Consider the following 5,940-nt stretch of genomic DNA (forward strand, 5'->3'; position numbering starts at 1 on the left):
TCTCTGGTTATCTCTTTTTTTGGTGGGGGCTTGCTTTTTGTTTTTGTTTTCTTTTTTCTATCTATTGCTAAATGTAACCTGTTTATAAATCTTTCATCCTCCCTTTGGTCTCTTAGGAAGTATTTCCTTTTTAAAGCCCTTTAGCAGTTAAATAATTTCCTCCATAGGCTGTTACTCTCAAGAATACCCCTCTCCTAAACAACACACAATTAGTTATTATGTGAGGATTTACTATAACAGGATTATATATCAGGCACTGAACGTGTGGTTAAGAAAGTAAATATTTCAAAGGGTTGGTTTTACTGGTAAGAAAGCTAAATGGGGATTTTGAAATAATCCTTCCTGCATACTTTCCATTTCTGGCTACGTAGTGACCACTGGACTATCTCTCTTTTTTAAAACTTAATTTTAATAAGATATTTTGTTTAACCCATCATTTCCCAAATATTATCATTTCAACATGTAAGCAGTATTAAAACTATTAATGATATAATTTACATTTTTTTTCATAGTAAAGCCCACAAAATCTGGTTTGTATTTTATTTATGCTTACAAGCACATCTCAGTTTGGACTGGTTAATGGCATTGATAGTTCAGGTCTATATCTTTGTTAGGGCAGATCTGGCAACCTTAACTCTATGGCTGGTTTAGCCCTACTACTACTTTTAGCCCTAAAAGTAAAGTAGTAGTTTAGCCCTACTACTTTAGGTCTACTACTAAAGTCCAGTACTCTCTGCGTCTTTTCAATGGGATCTCTTCACTCTGGTTGGTTGGAGTGTCAACAGTCTCCTACCCCTATGTCAGCTTTGGGAATTGTTCTGCTTACAGCACCCGTAGCTGTCCTTTGCTGGCTCTTGGCATGTGCACATAGTATCAGCCAAAGACTCCAGAGAATCTCTGTACCGATTTCTGGAACTCTTTTTCTATGTAGCTTCCTTCTTCTCAGTATTCTGTTCCGAAAAGCCTGGCAGCTTCAGCCTCCTAAACTTTACCTTCTGCCCCTCAACTTGACAAGATGACTGTTCTCTGCTTAGAGTTCCTCCTGTACTAGGATCGGGAAAGGGCTTGTGGGCAGGAAGGCTGAGTGATCGTAGGGATCACCTCATTAGTTTCTCTTCTCTAAGGCATAGTCCGCACTATCTGTTACCTGGTTTTCTGGTTCTAGACAGCAGGGGGGCAAGTCCGATACTAGTTAATCTTCACGGCCAGAAGCAGAAGTCCTACAGGCACACCTCATTTTATTGTGCTTCGCTTTATTGCATTTCACAGATACTGTGTTCTTTACAAACAGGTTTTGTGGCAACCCTGCATCGAGCAAGTCTATCAGCGCCATTTTTTTCCCAACAGCATCTGCTTACGTCATGCACATTTTGGTAATTCTTGCAATATTTCAGACTTTCTCATTATGATTATATTTGTTATGGTGATCTATGATCAGTGATCTTTGATGTTACTGTTGCAAAAAAAATTACGACTTGCTGAAGGTTCAGATGATGGTTAGAAGTTTTTTAGCACTAAAGCATTTTTAAATTAAGGTATGTACATTTTTTTAGACATAATGCTATTACACACTAAATAGACTGCAGTATATTATAAACATAACTTTTATATGCACCGGGCGACCAAAAAATTTGTGTGACTCGCTTTACTGCGATATTTGCTTTATTGTGGTGGTCTAGAACAGAATCCACAGTATCTTCACCTTGTACTTTGCAAGGTGAAGTTGAGTTAGAGAACATCCTGTACCTACTCTGGTAAGTTCCAATCCGAGAATTTCAGGTTCCTTTGGGAGGATGAGGGAAGTTGAGAAGGTCTTGGGACTTGGTGGTATGGCTCTTTCCCTCATAGTTTCACTTGAGTGTGACCGTTCCCAATAATCACAGCCATGATCCAGAGTTTGAGGTGGCCCTTTGGTTCAAGATCACCCTTATTGTGGTGAACCTGGTCTGGTCCTCTTTGTGGTGGACATCCTGGGTAACAGTGTCACCCATGAGCTGCAGAAAAAAGGTTAGAAAGAGGTCGTAGATCATATGGTGAGACTTGCTTACTCAGACATCTTGGTCTTCCTCATTGGTTTGCATATGGAGTTCTCCCAACTTAGATTTGATCAGAAATTTTTTAGCTATTGAATCATCAGTTTCTGTAGAGCTGTCTGGATAAGGTATATAATCAATGCAACTTAGAATTTTTTCCATCCTCGCTCCTGAAAGGTAATTTATCTGAGTATAGAATTTTATGCCAGAATACTTGGAGTTTTCCCTCATCACTTTGAAAATGTTAATCTACTGTCTTCTTACATTTATCGCTGCTGATGGAATGTCTACTGTTGGTCTAAATATGATTCCTTCAAAGGTAATGTTTATTTTTTAATTCTGATAAGTTTTAAAGTTTCTCCTACCTTTTCCTTGGTGTTCTGCCGTTTCACTACAACGAGCTTTAATGTAGATTTATTTTTACTTAACTTATTTAATAAGAGTAAATTTTTTTTTAATTTAATTTAATTTTATTTACTTATTTATGGCTGTGCTGGGTCTTCATTTCTGTGCGAGGGTTTTCTCTAGTCGCGGCAAGTGGGGGCCACTCTTCATCGCGGTGCGCGGGCCTCTCACTATCGCGGCCTCTCTTGTTGCGGAGCACAGGCTACAGACGCGCAGGCTCAGTAATTGTGGCTCACGGGCCTAGTTGCTCCGCGGCATGTGGGATCTTCCCAGACCAGGGCTCGAACCCGTGTCCCCTACATTGGCAGGCAGACTCTCAACCACTGCGCCACCAGGGAAGCCCAAGAGTAAATTTTTAATCAGAAAGATAGGGCTGTAGCTTCTGTCCTGTCTGGAAAATTCTCAGCTATCTTCTCTTTCAGAAGAGTTTCTTTTGAAACTCTTAGTATTATCTGGTGAAGCTTCTTGGCTTATTCTTCAGGTCTCTTACTTTTACTTTTTAAATTTTTATAATTGTCTCTATATATTGCATTGGGGGGAATTCCTCATCATTCTCTTCAAATTAACTATTTTCTTTCTTACTAATCAGGCTGGAGTATTATATCCACTGAGGTATATATTTTGTTGTCTACATTTTTCATTCTTAACATTTCTAAGTGCTTCTTTCACATTTTCACTTGTGCCTGTTTCATTTCTGCTTGTTTTTCATTGGCAATTTATTAGAGTTCAATAGATTTTATTCTACCATCTATCTCTTTCAAGATCTTACAGTTATTTTAAAGTCTTTTTTAGAATTGCTTTGTTATCTTAACCTTAACTGCAGTGATTTCATGCTGATTTTGTAGTGCGGCTTTTCTGGTGTTATTTTCTTCTTGTATTTTTGAGCTGTGTATGTTCATCCTGAATAACAGATTTGGTTTTTTTTTCTTATTTCTCTTCGCTCACCTCTATATAGTAGTTTTGTGGCTTCTTTTACCAGGGCTTCCAGAGTCCCCAGTTCTGAGCCTGGATTTATAGATGCGTTTTGCAACTCACAGCCCTTGGTGACACTGGGGCTGTCACATATTCAGTCATGTATCTGGGGGCAGCTTGGCTCAGTTCCATGTCATGAGGTTGTGCCTAGGTCTTCCCGGGTCCCAAGCCCCACAGCATCATATAAGCCATAGTCCCAGGCAGTGTTTGGCAGAGGTTCTGTTTAGCTGTCTTTCACCAGTCAGAAAGCTCTGCTGCCTCAGTCCCCGATTTTAAGAAGGGAGCCTGGCTCTTGTCCTCTGCCTCAGGTGGGCACATTTATTCTTGGCTAAACCCAGGAGCAAACTCTGCTTTCCTTCCAGGCATTGATCTCACAAGGCTTTGGCTTCTGTCCAGGTCATTAATTATCTTGCTGTTGTTTTCCATTCTTCTAGCAAGGAAGGATTTCTTATTCTTTAGCCTGGCTGTGCCTTTTAGTTTTCCTTTTAAAATGTGTTGTGTATCATTGCTGTTTGTTCAGATTGGGAGGGGGTGGCCCTCAAGAAGCGCACTTACAATTCTATATTAACCCCAAGGCCCCAATTTTGTCATTAGATGATCAGAAACAATGTTTTGTTTTGTTTTACATTTTTAAGTTACAACTAACACTCAAGTTGTTTTCAGTTACATAGAGCCCTTTCATAGAAATCAAGAGAGAAGAACAGAGACTGTAGGGTTTCCCAAGTGGGCCTGAGGTTTATTATAGTGGTGAATCTAGAGTCCTACAGATCTGGGATTAAATATTTATTTCTCCTTAAGGGTAGAAACACATGTTTTAATCTCTTTGAGCCTTAGTTTCCCCATCTATAAAATGGGAAAATTGTTTCAATATTTTGGAGTTTTTATGGGGACTAAATAAAATGTATATGAAGTATATATCATGGTGCCTGACTCTATACCTTGGAAGATAGTAATAAAAAATCCAACTGAGATGCTTAAGCAAAATGTAAATTGATTGGCATATTTTACTAGAAGTTCAGAGATAGGGTTCAGAAGCACTAACCCAATCCAGTGCCTCCAGTCATGATTCCTTGTGATTCTCTTGGATTGACCCTCTTCATATGGATCTATTTGTGGGACTGATAGTGACAAGCTGCCAGGACCTACCTGTGTATCACAACATCCAGAAAAGACAACAGTTATGTAGGGGGGGTAAGATGTGCTGGTTGGCTAAATCCACATGCCTCATTCTTTGAGCCTGGGGTAGGATCAGGTTCCCCTGAGTTTCCAAGTATGTAGTTGGGAGGAGGACTCTTGTTAAGAGGGTGAAAGGGGGTTCTGGGTAGGAGTGCTAGGATGTTTTGGGTACCCAACTCAAACTGACAATAGAAAAATGTAGTACCTTCTAGCACAGGCAATCCAAAGGCATGGCTCAGTGGTACGGCCAAGCCTGCTTGTACCAGCTCACAAGAGTCAATTGTTCAACACTCAGGAATTTTGTAAGCCAACTGTTAAACTGTTGGTAGCTTGATATTGCTATGGTGGGAGTAATTACCTTACATTTTTAAAGTAGAAGAGATCAGTTTGCTATGAAACCCAGTGAACATCAGGAGACTTCTGCAGGTTTTGCTTAAAAGTCCTATGTTTAATTTCTAGCCACCAAGCGAGCGTCTGTCTGGTAATACTTACATTGATGAAGCTAAGACCAAGCTCTTTCTTCTTTTTTTCCATGAGAATGTTTGAAGGGAGGGATTAACTTCCTGATATCAACGGTAATCTTTTTTTTTTTAATGAGAGGAGACGAATCTAGTTGGTAATATTAGCTGCCTTGTGAGATGTCTCCAGTCATCAACTGTCATCTCCTATTGGAGCCACTAACCCAGAAACACGGAGGCTGGCTGACACCGGTGGCCACCGAACCAAGAAAGCAGACCCTCTCCTTTCCCTCCTGCTTACCCCGTTTTCTCAGCTTTCTCCTCTTCACCCTCTTCTATAGCACCGGCATGAAATCACCTCTCTCTTGCCCTCTCCTCTCTTTGACTTCTCTTCCCCATGTTTGTTCTTCTTTTCCTCCATCCCATGCTTTTGCTGTGCGCTTTCCCTTCTTTCTCTCTCTCTCTTTCCCATTGGTTTCATTGGGAAGGTTATGTAACCATGGCCAAAAAATATTTTTAAATTAAAAAAAAAGACTAAGGATCTAGATATCCAGGATATGTTGGCCCCAGAAAATATTTCATCAGGGTACCTTGGATCTACTGTGCATATGGCACTAATGATCTTGTGGCGTCTGCCCTAGATGAACAAGCTAACTTCAGCTAGGAGGAAAAAATCTCAACTACAAAATTAAAGGCCAAAGTTCAAAGGACTAGTCAGCTGGTCCTTCAAATGCATCAGTGGAGAGTGAGAATGGCTCAACACATATCCATCAATGAAAGGTGCACCAAGGTCAGCAAGAGGAAATGTTCCCTGTTCAGTGACAAGGCTAGGGACTTCCCTGGGGGCGCAGTGGTTAAGAATCCTCCTGCCAACGCAGGGGACAGAGGTTTGATCC

The sequence above is a fragment of the Eschrichtius robustus genome, chromosome 7, assembly GCF_028021215.1.
Source record: "Eschrichtius robustus isolate mEscRob2 chromosome 7, mEscRob2.pri, whole genome shotgun sequence".
Taxonomy (NCBI): Eukaryota; Metazoa; Chordata; class Mammalia; order Artiodactyla; family Eschrichtiidae; genus Eschrichtius; species Eschrichtius robustus.